The 15391-nt window shown below is 41.4% G+C and overlaps 1 protein-coding gene and 1 pseudogene across 1 annotated transcript in view; one reads left to right on the top strand and one right to left on the bottom strand.

Annotated features, from left to right (window-relative positions):
* Positions 1 to 744, bottom strand: part of LOC148130630 (E3 SUMO-protein ligase KIAA1586 pseudogene) — a 1974-nt pseudogene extending 1230 nt beyond the window's left edge.
* The window catches only part of ADRA1D (adrenoceptor alpha 1D), a 54813-nt gene that overhangs the window by 16091 nt on the left and 23331 nt on the right, over positions 1 to 15391 (top strand).

Below are 15391 nucleotides of genomic sequence, written 5' to 3'. Positions count from 1 at the left end.
CAAAATCCAATTAAATGTTTCTCCAGATAGTTCCTATTAAACCCAACTTTATTCAAACTTTCTATAACCGAACAATATATCATCTCTGCATCTTGTTTATCTAATTCTACTAGTTCAAGGAAAATTGTTGGTAAGAAAGCTAGACCCTCAGCTTTTAAGTACAGTATAAGAACAGGTTTGGAAGATATTGTTGAGGCTTCGTCAATTATCAAACAGATTTTGCGAGTTTTCTCAATAATTTTAGTAAATAAATGTTTCTTGATATCTTTTGCAATGAAATCTACTATTGCAACTGCAGTTCTACATGAATGCAACCCTGTTCCCAAATCTACACCATTTCTTTTTTGTAACTCAATCAGATCTTCTATATATGAAAATGGTCTGCACGTTTGTGCCAGACTATAAACTGTAATAAACACTCTACATTGTACTACCCAGATATTTCTCACTCATCTTCTCCAGTCCTTTGCTTAAGGCATCCTGTTCACATTGCTTCAATTTCTCTGTACAGATGTTATAAGCCTTAGATGAGAAATGTTCCTTCAATTTCTTTCTGAGGGAAGCTTGTTGGATTTCTTTACTCCTTCCTGATGGTTCAATTTGGGAATTCTTCCACTCCTTAGCTCTGTGGACACTTTTTTCTTTGGTCGAAATTTTAAATCTTCTGCAATACTTGCAACCTATTCTTTTCTGGGAAACGTCCAGTCCATCATATTTTTCCCTAAAATTATTGTATTGCTGCATTGTCCAGCAGTCAGGAAGTTTCCCTTCAATGTCTTATTCAGCTCTTCCAGTACCTAATGATGTGCTGGCTCCTTCTTCTGGTCATGGTGTGGATGATGTTCTGGCTCCGCTTTCTTCGATGGATGATGTGCTGACTCTGCTTTCCTCAGACTCCAATGGTTGTGGTTGTGACTGTTTTGGATCTCCTTTTGTTTTCTTGCCGAAGAAAGCAGACAAATTCATTTGCCTTTTCATCTTGGCAATATGCTGCAAAAAAAATCAACAGTGGTTTGGACTTAATTGTTGTTGTAAGTTGAGTGGTGAAGGCAGTGGCAAGCGAAGAAAGCAGGTGAGGAACGGAGATCAGTAATATTCAGTTAATTTTAAAAGTCCCTGACACTATAGCTAGTTAGTGTTTAAAAGATGTTATGGAAGAGGAACAAGTTTCACCAGACAAGAATGAGACGGAACTGAAAGTGGATTTGAAAATGACAGTCTATAAAAAAAGATGTTGCACTGTGTATATAAAAGAATGGCTGATATTTTCATAATTACAATTGATTAATTGAAAAAGAAACACTTGAAAGGGAAATACTATTAACAAACCAAGGGAGTTTGTTATTTTGTGCCAGTAGTGGCACAAAAATCTTTCCTAGCCAAGACTTTATGTGTACCCACATAAAGGGACTACAATACATATTTAATGTTACGCGTCTTAGCAGCGGCTAGAATTGTTTGCACAATAGTGGAAAAACGAAGAGATCCCCATAGATGAAATGAAATTAAAAAATTACAATGTGCAGAAATGGATAGAGATAAGAGGTAGAAATTAGGTGGAGAATGATCATTGCTATGTATGAATTAAATACAGAAGGTTGATAATTATAAACATGTTGGTATAATTAACAAAATTAGAAATAAGTCAATACAAAGAAATTTAAACAATTTTTCTGTTACACTGCTGTACTTATTGATATTGTTTCTGTTTGCTTTTTCATTTATGAAATATTTTATAATACTTTATAAGTATAATAGAATTACAGAGGTAAGGTAAAGTAAGGATATATTGTTGTACAATAGATTGGTGATGATGAAATGAACATTGTAAAGTAGATTAAGTAAAAATGGTGATTTGCTCACATCAAATGATGTAATATTAGTAGTCTAGTAAGTAATTAATAATAGTAATAATATAAATATATATAGTGGATTTATGATATAAGGATTAATGCAAATTGGAAGAGAAAGACTGCAGAGATCGTGCACAAGTGATTTGTACCAACCAACACACTATGTAACTGAAGATGGTTTATGTTTATATTTGTTTTGTTTATGTTTTAAAAAAATAAAACACTTTTATTTTAAAAAAAAAAATCCATTTATGTATGCATGCAACTTCTTGTTACATTGATGTTGCTATATATTGATTGAAGCAGAAACATACTGTACAATGTATAACATCAATGTAACAAGAAGTTGCCCGTCTCCCTTTCGGTAAGTTGCTTTTCTTTATTTATGTATTTACATATATTTTTTTACTATCTGTTTTTGTTTTTATTAATCATAAAAACAAAACAGATACTAAAGAAATAAATAAACACATAAATAAAAATTATTTTACTATTCATCTTGATGTTTCCTTAAGCAAAGAAGAAACATCAAGATGAATAGTAAAATAATTTTTATTTATGTGTTTATTTATTTCTTTAGTATCTGTTTCTCGCTCAGCAGGACGGCAGAAGGTAGGCGGCGGCTGGCTGTGGCGGGCTGCTGCTGCTGTTGCTGCTGAGCGATGGCACCGAAGGGAAAATTTTTGTGTTGCATGTGCTATAAGTAGGCATGGGGCGAGGCGGGTGGGGAGAATGAGGAAGGGATTTTGGCATGCGCAGTTAAAAAACATTTTTAAAAAATGGGTTTTTAAAAAAACGCACATTTGCGGCGGATAGTAGGCACGGACCGGGGCAGCGAAGGGAGGGGAAGGTGGGGAGAATGAGGAATGGATATTCGCGCATGCGCAGTAATAAAAAATTGGGTTTTGGCCTGTAGGAGTGGCGGAGAGGGGCAGGGCCAAGCAGGGGTCAGTTTTACCAGTGACGTTAACAACCGGTTCTATAGAACTGGTGTGAACCAGTAGAAACCCACCCCTGATTAACATGCTCTGATGCTAAGGAGTTCTACTCCCCCTCCCCACCTGAAAAGAAATCTCTTCCAAAGGCAAAACACAAGCAGAGGAGAGGAGTTTCAGTTTCAGTTTCACAGCACCAAGCTGCTTTAGGACAGAACAGTTGAGCTAAGCCACGCCCTGGCTCCTTGCTGTCTCCTTCTTGCTCACACAGCAAATACTGTTTCAGTTTCCAAACAGCCCTCCACTCTCTCACAGACACTGACAGGACGCTAGCCAGATAAATACTGATGGATGCTGGTAGGCAGAGGCAGAATTCCCCCCCCTGGCCTTATTTTCCTCCTCAAAATCTAAGCCCGACCACACAGTTTCATAGTGAAGCACGGGGATCCAACTAGTGAGTAAATAAAATTCAACCAAGAAAAACAGAATAACTGAGTTGGAAGAGACCTTGGAGGTCTTCTAGTCCAACCCCCTGCTCAGGCAGGAAGCCCTGTACCCTTTCAGACCAATGGCTGTCCAATCTTGTCTTGAAAATCTCCAGTGACGGAGCACCCACAACTTCCGGTGACGAGGAGTTCCACTGGTTCTCACCGTTAGGAAATTCCTCCTTCGTTCCAGGTTCCTTCTCTCCTTGATTAGTTTCCATCCGTTGCTGCTTGTCCTGCCTTCTTCAGGGGCTTTGGAAAATAGGTTGACCCTCCCCTCTTCTTTGGGACAGCCCCTCAAGCAGTGGTGGGATTCAAATACTTTCACACCCGCTTCTCTGCCCTCATGATTTCTTCCAACAACCAGTTCACCAAACTGCTCAGAAAGTTAACAACCGGTTCTTATAAACCGGTGCGAACCAGATGAATACCACCACTGCTCTCAAGGCTCCAGACGCCTGAAGCCATCAGCAACATCTGGCATATTCCAGGTTCAGATTCTCTCTGGCCTTAATTTGGTTTCTCTGCTTTGGCGTAGGGAACCCAAATTGCCTTTCATTTTTCCCTACTTGACCCAGAAATACCATCTTTGTGGCCGCGGCAAAGCTCCACCTGGCATTTCGTTTCAAGAGCTGTTTGCGACGGGAGTAAACCTCCGTCTCCTGTGCTTCCCATGGCTCCCAAATTAAATGCAGCGGGGTAGCTAAAATACCCTGAAATTTACGGCCTGCCAGCTAAATAAGGACTCCCATTATTTCATATGGGTACTCTGCCCAAGAAAATATTGCTTATCATCAAAAGGCATTTATTTTCTGGAAACAGAATGTCCTCTTTAAAGCACTCTAATGCTGAGCCGCCCACTCTGGCAGGGAGTAATTAAATTAAATTTGGGGAACATGACACAGCATATTCATCCCTCATTACATCCCCGCGAGCCCGAAAGATACAAATATGGGCCGGAAAGCAGCTTTTCTGCCTTGTTTGCACATATAAAAGGACCACCTGTTTATACATTCTTCTTTTTCTAAGTACTTTTTTTTACCCTTCATCACTTGCATCAGTAATTAGAGCAAACTGGTTCATTAAGCTAATATCATCGTGGCCTTATAAAAAAAATTCCCTAGGAGGGATGGGTTGGTTATAGAATGTGTGTATTTATTTGCCTGCCTGCCTGTATGTCTATCTAATCTTATCTGTTCATCTATCTATCTTTATCTATCTATCTCTAATCTATCTATCCATTTAATGTTATCTATCTCTATCTAATCTATTTATCTATCATCTATCCTACCTCTATATCTATCTATCTATCTATCTATCTATCTATCTATCTATCTATCTATCTATCTATCTATCTATCTATCTAATCTATTTAACCTTATCTATCTCTATCTACCTATTTATTATTTATCTATCTAATCTATCTAATCTATTTAACCTTATCTATCTCTATCTACCTATTTATTATTTATCTATCAATCTATCTAATCTATTTAACCTTATCTATCTCTATCTATTTATTATTTATCTATCAATCTATCTAATCTATTTAACCTTATCTATCTCTATCTACCTATTTATTATTTATCAATCTATCTAATCTATTTAACCTTATCTATCTCTATTTATTATTTATCTATCACTATCTAATCTATTTAACCTTACCTATCTCTATCTATTTATTATTTATCTATCAATCTATCTAATCTATTTAACCTTATCTATCTCTATCTATTTATTATTTATCTATCAATCTATCTAATCTATTTAACCTTATCTATCTCTATCTACCTATTTATTATTTATCTATCAATCTATCTAATATATTTATTTATCTATCAATCTATCTCTATCTATCTCTATCTATTTATTATTTATCTATCAATCTATCTAATCTATTTAACCTTATCTATCTCTATCTACCTATTTATTATTTATCTATCTAATCTATATTTAACTTTATCTATCTCTATCTACCTATTTATTATTTATCTATCAATCTATCTAATATATTTAACCGTATCCATTTATCTATATCTACCTGTTTATTACCTATTTATCTATCTCTATCTATTGATCAGTTGATCGGTTGATCTATCTATCTGATTTTCGTCCTGCCAGTGATTCACTTATAGATAACGGAAGGCATTGAACATTCCTTCTTCCTCCTATTTTCCCCACAAAAAATAACCCTGAGAGATTGGTTGCGCTTGGAGAGAGGGACTGCCCAAAAGTCACCCAGCCAACTTTAATGCATTAGGTAGGACTAGAACTCACCGTCTCCTGGGGATTGGCCCAAAGTCACCCAGCAGGCTTTCATGTCTAAGGCAGGACTAGAACTCACCGTTTCCAGCCTGCTGCATTCATCATTAATCAAAACAGTGTGTTGCATTGATATCCGTGTAGTGTTTCTCAGCGTTGGCCATGATAAGACATGTGGAGGTCAGCTCCCGGGGATCACGCGATCCCTTTTTGCGACCCTTCTGACAAGCAAAGTCAATAGGCCAAACAGCTTCGCTTAACAACCAACTTCACCACTTCAGTGATTCACTTAGCAGACGTCGCAAGGAAGGTCGTAAAACGAGGCCCCAGTCGCTTAAAACATCTCCCTCGGCAGCAGAAATGTTGCGCTCCACTGTGGTCGTAAGTCGAAAACGACCTACAATGGATCAAGGAGCTGCAGCTCAGACGTCTTTTTTTTTTTTTTTTTTTTAAACAAGTTTTATTAATTTTTAAAACACACAAATTATCATTATTCATTACATGTTTAAACCTTTTTCCCTTGTAAATTTAACAAGTCAGATAAATTATGATTCTGTTTTAAACCATTTCCATATAATATACCAAAACCTCTTATTCAATTTCTCTTTACTTCTCTTTACTCTTATTCAATATCATTATTATTATTTCATCTATTTCTTTCTGACTTAGTTACCATTATTCTCGTTCTATATTTCTACAAGTTTTTACCAATTCTCCCCCAAAAAGACATATACACACAACACACAAAACATAAAAAAATATCTTTTGGAAAGTAACTTGGACCCAGGTGTCTCTCTCTTCATGGACTTCAATTATATTCATGCTCATCTTACATATCATTACTTATTTTATTTACCATTCTAAGCCTTCTATATTAACTTCTCCACATATTTCACACTTCTTAATTCTACCTTAATTAATCATCTTAGTTTAAATCATTATATTTGTATCTTTTGTCCATTTTTATCATCCCTTTGTCTCATCCCTTATGAAAAAAAAAAGAAAATCAGTTTCTCCTGGAATCATTAATCAGAGTATGATGCCTTTCTATCTCCCCCCTAAGTTAATCAAATTAATCTTTAAAATAATATCTAATACCCAATCAGATTTTGCTTGGTACATTCTATCTAACTAATACATCCAACACAATTAAGTGCATAATTAGAGAATAAATCCAAATATTAAAAAGAAATACTATAATAAAAATTTTATAATAACATCAATACCATAATTTTACTAAACTCTTTAATTAAAACAATATTCTAAACCTCTCCTATTATTAAGTTTTAAAACCAATCATTTTTAAACATTTTAACATTTTAATCTCTTATCAACTCTTAAACCATTGCAATACTACCATCTCATCTTATGTACCTTGCAAAATCTTTTTTTAAAAAAAAATTTATACTTTATCCATTATCCAAAAAAATTCTTTTTTCCATTTAATTTCAAAACGTTGTAGCTTTTCTCCACCTTTTCCCTTTCTTTCTTTTCCCAACAAACCTTTCTACCCCCCTTCTTCTAGCCTCTGCCTTACCGGCTTCCCTTCTCTGTCGCATTTCTTTTCCCTTTGTTTACAATCATCATATTGGTTTTGCACTTTATTTTCCCTTTCTTAAATGTTTTTTTAGATCTTAAGTCCTTAAATCCTTTAGTTTTCTTTCTTTTCTCTTCTTTTCTTTTTCTTTCTCTCTTCTTTTTTCTGGATCAAATTCTGAGATTCATTAAAGATGGCTCCTTCCTTTCTTTCTTGTTCCTCTGCTGTCTTCATCTGTTGTAATTTTTGTTGATAATTAGTAAGCGCCATTTCTAAGAAAAGAAAGGCTTCTTCCACACCATTTCTTAGTTCCTCAACAGAAAGAGCCATTATAAATCTTTTCTTTTCTTTTCTCCTTCTTTCTTCTTACAACAACCAGGATATTCAAAAGAAAATAAAAAGATAAAACAGTCCCAAAGTTACCAATCAGTCAAACCAAGGCAGAGTTCTCACTTTCTCCTTCTGGGGTAATATCAATCAAAGAGAAAGAAAGTCCAAATCTGTTTAAAGTCTTGTTACAATATATTCTAGTCTTCAAATCCTTAAGGCATCTGCTCCAACAAATCTTAGCATACAAATATTTTCTTTTTAATCCTCTCTCTTCCACTCATCGCTTAAAACCAATTTCCACCTAAAAAATAGGTTTCTTAATATCCAGTTACTTATTCCGTGGGAAAAGAGGGAAAGCTATCCTTTCAGCACCTTCAAGCAGCCGCTTTTTCCTCTTCTGGCAGGTATTATTCAGAAAGTCATACTTTTCAGGAATTTTATTAGATATGTCTTAGAGTCCTAGGAACCAAGAAAAACTTTCTCCTCTCAATCACTTTCTCCACTTCCTCCTCGCATTCTTACCCGGCTGCCAGCTTCTTTGTGGCGGCCATTACAGACCGCCGCTGCACCGTCCTGGGAAAAGGGAGTTCTGCCGGCCAGGGAGGAGTCTGCAGCACCCCAAACCCTTCTCCGGATCCCCCTACTTCAGCTGCCCCTGCAGGCAGCCTAGCTCCACTACCCGGCTGGGTCGGAGCCCCAAAACGGCTAGCGCGGCAGGGATCGCAGCTTCGCAAATCCTGCCGCTCGCGAAGCCGACAAACCGGAAGTCCAGCTGCAGCTCAGACGTCTTATCCCACAGGATACGCACCGCCAGGATTGGAACTCGGTACCTCAAACGGCGTCAGAGTCGTTCCGTTGTCTCACCCACATGGGAGGAGAGGAAGAACTTTTCCAGCCAACGCGAGGTGTACAAAATGGGGGGGGGGGCTTGTTTACCAGAAACAGCCTGAGGACTTCTTTTTTTTTTGTTTTTAAATCAACTCTTGCGGTCAAGTTTAGCCGATTGTCGGCGAGGTTGGCACTATAACTCCCAAGGAATCTGGCTCTGGGGCCCTGAGGGCTAATGAAAGCTTGTCAGGCCAAACCAGAAACACCCCCCCACACACACACACACACACACATTTCATAATAGCACCCTGTGATTTATTGGCAAGACAGATCTTGATGGATAGCCCTCTTGATGTGAGCCACAGGCTAATGGGTTCAGCTGGGAGCCAGAAATAAGCAGTACCTCTCAAAGTAAACACCACAAACACTCACACACACACACACACACACAGGGGGGGGAGAGAAAGAGAGTCCAATTCCCACTGAGCCATAGCAAAAGAGATCCCGTTTCTTGGGTGTAGTTGTGTTCTCCAAGATTCCCCTTTCCATAGCTGAGAAAGTGCGATTTGGGGGGGAAGGACATCAGCTACCCTGTTTGTCTGTGGTTTTTTTATTTATTTATTTACTTTGAGCGTGGATTGTTCTTTTGCAAATTTATTTATTTATTTATTTTTAAAATATAGTTTATTAATTTTTTACAATTAAAACCAGTCACAATACATACACAAATAAGCAAAAGAAAGAAAAAGAAAGAAAAGAGGAGAGGAAGAGAGGGAAAGAATTTTGAGAAAGGAAAGAAAAAGAAAGGGGGAAGAAAGAAAGAAGGAGGTTACAAGGTTAAAAGTATTCTTATTTTAACAGTTTGCAAGATCTTCTTTTGTTTTCATAACCTTAACTTTCTCCATATGTGGTGGTCTTGTGCAGAAACCCAAAAGTATTGGAAGAAAATCAAAACTTGGTTGGAAGAAATCACCAAAGAGCAGATCGAATACAAACCAGAGTCCTTTCTACTAGGGATTTTTGATAAGCAAATTTCCAAAAAAGCTAAATACATAACAATACACATTTTAACAGTGGCCAGATTAGCCTTCGCTCAACACTGGAAACAACATCAAACTCCATCAGAAGAAATGATTATTGAAAAAATCTCAAAATGCGCAGAAATGGATAAATTGACTTTGGCGCTAAAAAACAAAGATACTTCACTATACTACGATAGCTGGAATTGTTGGTATAATTGGATTGACCAAAGATAAATTATATAGCATAAGGCATAAAAGAAAAGTATCAACCCATAATAACGAGGTAGCGATATAAGTAAAAAACAGGTGTGGTTATATGACGCAAATGTATTTATTATTAGTTAGTTAGTGTTCTCCGCTCACCAAAGGAGAAAGGATAAGATACTGATACTGTATGTATGAAATCAAGGGGGTCCAAACTTGGTTTCTTTCAGACTCGTGGACTTCAACTCCCAGAATTCCCCAGCCAGCATGATTCTGGGAGTTGAAGTCCACAAAGTCTTAAAAAAGGTGCCCAGGTTGGAAGCTCCTGCAGTAAACCATATCGAATCGAATCGGTAAACAGGATGAGGGTCAAAAGTTTCTTCCCGTCACCTCGAAAATGGTGCACGCTGGTCCACCTCCTTGGCCCCTAATCTAGAAAATAGAATAACATGGCGTTTCTTTTGCAAACTGCAGGAAAAAAAATAGTTTAAACAATTGGGGGAGGGAAGACAAAAGGGAGATGAAGATGAGAAGGGAGGGAAGGGAAGAGAAGGAGGAAAGGAGATGAAGATGAGGATGGAAGGGAGGGGAGGAGAGAGAAGGAGGGGGGAGATAAAGATGTGAAGGAAGGAAGAGAAAGAAGGTGGGAGGTGAAGATGAGAAGAAAGGAGGAAGGGAGGGAAGGAGGGAGGAGGGAAAGAGGGAGGAAGGGAGGAAGGAGAAGGAGGAAGGGAGATGAAGATGAGAAGGGAGGATGGGAGGGAGGGAGAGAAAGAGGGAGGAAGGAAGGGAGGAGAAGGAGGAAGGGAGATGAAGATGAGGACGGGAGGAGGGAAAGAGGGAGGAAGGAAGGAGGAGAAGGAGGAAGGGAGATGAAGATGAGGACGGGAGGACGGAAAGAGGGAGGAAGGGAGGAAGGAGAAGGAGGAAGGGAGATGAAGATGAGAAGGGAGGATGGGAGGGAGGGAGGAGAGAAAGAGGGAGGAAGGAAGGGAGGAGAAGGAGGAAGGGAGATGAAGATGAGGACGGGAGGAGGGAAAGAGGGAGGAAGGGGAGGAAGGAGAAGGAGGAAGGAAGATGAAGATGAGAAGGGAGGATGGGAGGGAGGAGAGAAAGAGGGAGGGAGGAAGGGAGGAGAAGGAGGAAGGAGATGAAGATGAGGACGGGAGGAGGGAAAGAGGGAGGAAGGGAGGAAGGAGAAGGAGGAAGGGAGATGAAGATGAGAAGGGAGGATGGGAGGGAGGAGGAGAAAGAGGGAGGGAGGAAGGGAGGAGAAGGAGGAAGGGAGGGTGAAGATGAGGACGGGAGGAGGGAAAGAGGGAGGAAGGGAGGAAGGAGAAGGAGGAAGGGAGATGAAGATGAGAAGGGAGGATGGGAGGGAGGAGGAGGGAGGAGAGAAAGAGGAGGAAGGAAAGGAGGAGAAGGAGGAAGGAAGATGAAGATGAGGACGGGAGGAGGGAAAGAGGGAGGAAGGGAGGAAGGAGAAGGAGGAAGGAAGATGAAGATGAGGGGAGGATGGGAGGGAGGAGAGAGAAGGAGGGAGGGAGATAAAGATGTGAAGGAAGGAAGAGAAAGAAGGTGGGAGATGAAGATGAGAAGAAAGGATGGAAGGGAGGGAGGAGGGAAAGAGGGAGGAAGGGAGAAGGAGAAGGAGGAAGGGAGATGAAGATGAGAAGGGAGGATGGGAGGGAGGGAGGGAGGAGGGAGGAGAGAAAGAGGGAGGAAGGAAGGGAGGAGAAGGAGGAAGGGAGATGAAGATGAGGACGGGAGGAGGGAAAGAGGGAGGAAGGAGAAGGAAGGCAGGAGACGAAATTGAGGATGGGAGGAAGGGAGAGCTGGAGGAGAGAGAAGGAGGGAGATAAAGATGAGAAGGGAGGAAGGAAAGAGAAGGAAGAAGGGAGAGGGATGAGAAGGAAGGGAGGAAAGGAGGGAGAGAAGGGAGGGAGGGAGGAGAAGAAGGAGGACGGGAGATAAAGATGAGAAGGAAGGAAGGAAGGAAGGAAGGAAGGAAGGAAATTTGTTCCTGCCTTTTTCAAAATTCTGCATGCAGAAACCGCAGAGTTTGCTTTTCCTTTCTTGGCACTCAGAGAGAAAGCAGTTTGTGGGGCCACTTGATCAGAGCTGCATTTCCTTGTCTCTCAAGTGGGACAAACCCTCCACCCAGAGGCTCTATTGATGGACCCAGGGGCTGGCTTGTTTCTGCAACCTGGGGCCCTCCTAGAACCCCCAAACTGGGTTCCCCTCCCCCCACTCCCTATGGCTGAAGAGCCCCCTTTTGATTGCAAAAATCAAAGTTGTAATTTCTCCCTGAAAACAAAAATTTTGCGGATAGATTACAGGCCACCTTTTCTCCCGGTGTGGTTGTTTCTTTTCTTTTTTTTTCCTGCATTTCCGCCCCCCTAGGAATATTATTTCAGTCTGTGTGAGACTGGCTGGATGTCCGTCTCTCCTGTCTCCTTTGCTTTGAGGGCCGGGCTGGACTCAACCTTTTGGAAAGTTTTATCAGCGTTCCCTTTTTTTAGCCCTGTAAAAGGGTCACGAGCGGTTAAAGTGCCGGAATTATCAAAGGACAAGGCTGTCTTGTCGAAGAGGGTCAACTTGGGCGGAGGACAGAAGTGGGTGACAGAAACAAGCTCGTCTACGCAACCGGGCAGTTTAAAATCATGGCTGCCTGAGGAATCCTGGGAGTTGAAGTCCACAAGTCCCAAAGTTGCCACCTTTGGAGACCCTTGCCCTAAATGATTGACAGTTGGAGCATGGCTGGCTGAAGAATCCTGGGAGTTGAAGTCCACAAGTCTCCCCAACTTTGGAGACATGATTGACAGTCTGAACTTGGTCCCTTTTTTCAGTGCCGTTGTAATTTCGAACTAAATGTCTCTTTGTCCTACTGTGATCCATCATCTCTGCAGTATGTAAGCTCCAGCAGTTGTGTTGGGGATGCCTCACAAACACACACACACACACACACTGCTATCCTTGTCTCTGTCAACTGGAAGTCCATAGTTCCCACAGAGGAGACTATTTGTAGCTCAAGGTTGCTCTCTGAGTTTGGAGGTTTTCTTGCATCTTGCAGACGTTTCATGACCCAACTAGGTAACATCATCAGTGCTAGAAGGGAGAAGGGGTGAGGAGGAGGAGGAGGAGGAGGAGCAGGAGGAGGAGATGATGATGATGATGGGGGAACGGTGGGGTCCTTGGTGCTCTTTGAATTTGGTGGTTTTTAATGCACTTTTCATGACCCAACTAGGGAACACCATCAGTGCTAGAAGGGAGGTAGGGTTTGCAGGGAGAAGGAAGGAGAGAGGGGATGTGGGGTCCCTGTTGATCTCTGAGCTTGATGGTTTTCTTGCAAACATTTCATTGCCCAAGTAGGTAACATCATCAGTGTTAGTGGAATAGAATAGAAAATTGTTGGGTTCTTGAGTTTGATCCAGCACTCTTGCTTAAGCCGGAGATTCTCTACCTAATGGCAGTCCAGTCTCTTCTTAACCCCCCACCCCACCCCACCCCGCCCAGTGATGAAGCACCTACAACTTCTGGTGGCAAGCAGTTCCTCGGGTTAATTGTTCCAACTATCAGGAAGTGTCTCCTTAATTCCAGGTTGCTTCTCTCCTTGATGAGTTTCCATCCGTTGTTTCTTGTCTTTGCCTTCAGGGGCTCTGGAGAATAAATAGCTTGACTGCCTCTTCTTCCTTTGATCTCTTTTTCTATCCCTCCCTTCACTGTGACTTGTCTGCGAAGATTCGCCTACATTTGTCATCGGCTCACTTAATGACGGTTGGGGAATCGGCGCATCTCCGAAGCCATTCCACGACCTTCTCATGCCCTTTGTGTTGGATGAAGAGAACGCACCTCTCCGCTGGCTTTTTAAAATGCTGTCGTGTTGCCATTAAAACCCCTATAATTGGAGTCTTCCCCACAGCTTATAATTTAATATTGACTTTAATAGTTTAAACAGGTTTGTGGTTTGGTTTTGTTTTTTAACTTGCATTTGGATTGCAATTGATCTTGGCACTCAGTGTCGAGAGCCTAATAAACACAAATATAGACTAATAATGAATAAATATCTGCCAGAAGCAGCGGGAACACGATGCCCACACACACACACACACACACACACACACACACACACACACTATGGTTTTCTGCAGGAGAATTTTTGTTAGAGGAAGGAAAAAGATTTCTAAGAATGGAAGCAAATTCCTTCCTGCTTTGTTCACACAACACAAGGAAAAAAAACTGAACGCAACAATCTCTAAGAGGCTTGAGCAAGGGGTTTGCATTCAAGTTTCCATTCAACCAGTGGGCTGAGGATCACTGGTGGTCCATGAGAAAATTTTGGTGGTCTGCAGAGAAATGTCCCCCCCCCAAAGCAATTAATCCAGGCTGTGCGGGAACACAAGGCTGCGTTGCTCACATGGCCTGCGGAAACACAAGGCTTGCGTCGCTTGCATTGCGAACAACACGAGGTAGGGAGGAGGAGGGGGAAAGGGCGGAGGGGGAACTTGCCCTCACCCCCCGTGCCTGGCCTGGCCACCGGGCTGCTTCTTTCCGCTTCTTTCTTCTTCTGCTTTTGGCTGCACGCAAGGAAAGCAGCAGAAGTCTTTCTTTCTCTCCCCAAACTCCACCAGAAATGAGTCTTTGGGACCCTGCAAGCCTCCCTCCAAGAGGCTGCACCGTGTGACAAGTCTCAGGCTCATTTCTGGTGGAGTTTGGGGGAGAGAAAGAAAGACTTCTGCTGCTTCTGCTGCTTTCCTTGCAAGAAGCCAAAAGTCTCTCCACCCCCCCCTCTCTCTCTCCCGCTGAGAACGGAGCTGGAGACGGTCTCCTGCAATCCCAAAGAAACAACGATCAATCAGTAGGAAAACGGGGTGGGGAATTTTCTTGCAGACTTTTTTGGGGGATTTTCCCAGGGTCTCTGGTTCACAGGATTTAAAATGATGAGTTTGATGGTCCCTGAGGTCCAAAAGGTTGGCGACCCCTGTTCTAATCCAACCCCTGTTCAGGCAGGAAACCCTATAGCATTTCAGACCAATGGTCATCCAATCTCTTCTTGAAAACCTCCAGTGTTGGAGAATCCACAACTTCTGGTGGCAAACTGTTCCACTGGTTAATTGTTCTAACTGTCAGGAAATTTCTCCCTGGTTCTAGGTTGCTTCCTTCTTTGATTAGCTAAATGTCTATAGAGATTTTCAGTCGTCCAGGTCCTGGTTGTCCCAAAGGTGCTTTTTCTTGAGGCAACTGGACTTTCTGATTATTTTCCTGCGGAAGACATTTCACTTCCCATCCAAGAAGCTTCTTCCGTTCTGATAAGGTAATGGGGAATGGAAGGATTTGTATTCCTTGCAGACAGCTCGTTCCCTCTACAGACTTTTAGCTATACAATTTGGGATGAACGCCTGTTGAATGGTGTGGGAGTAGGAAGGGATTCCCAGAGGGAAAATTGCAGACTACGGGAACCATTTGCAGAACTGAAGAAGCTTCTTGGATGAGAAGGGAAATGTCTTCAAAAGAAAAACAAGAAAGTCCAGTTGCCTCCTGAAAAAGCACCTTTGGGACAATTGAGGACGCAGACAAACCTCCAAGTGGCCTCAACGACTCTCTAAAAAGGATGCAAATGACCAGCTGTCTGCAAGGAGTGTAAATCCTTCCATTCCCCACCACCCAGTCAGAACTGAAGAAGCTTCTTGTGTGAGAAGTGAAACATCTTTAAAAGAAAAAAAATAAGGAAGTCCAGTTGCCTCCTGAAAAAGAAGCACCTTTGGGACTCTCTTTGATTCATTTCCATCCTTTGTTTATTGTCCTGCCTTCAGGCTCTGGAGAATAGGTTGACCGCCTCTTCTTTGGGGCAGCCCCTCAAATATTGAAAAACTAGTGAAAAGAAGGACTAGGGGCTGACACAATAGCAGTGCTCCAATATTTGAAGGGCTTCCTT

Source organism: Notechis scutatus, chromosome 4 (genome assembly GCF_049901735.1).
Source record: "Notechis scutatus isolate UNSWTSFEM ecotype Mainland chromosome 4, rNotScu1.2, whole genome shotgun sequence".
Lineage (NCBI taxonomy): Eukaryota > Metazoa > Chordata > Lepidosauria > Squamata > Elapidae > Notechis > Notechis scutatus.
Note: the sequence above shows the minus strand (reverse complement) of the source record. Positions and strands in the feature narration are given on the sequence as shown.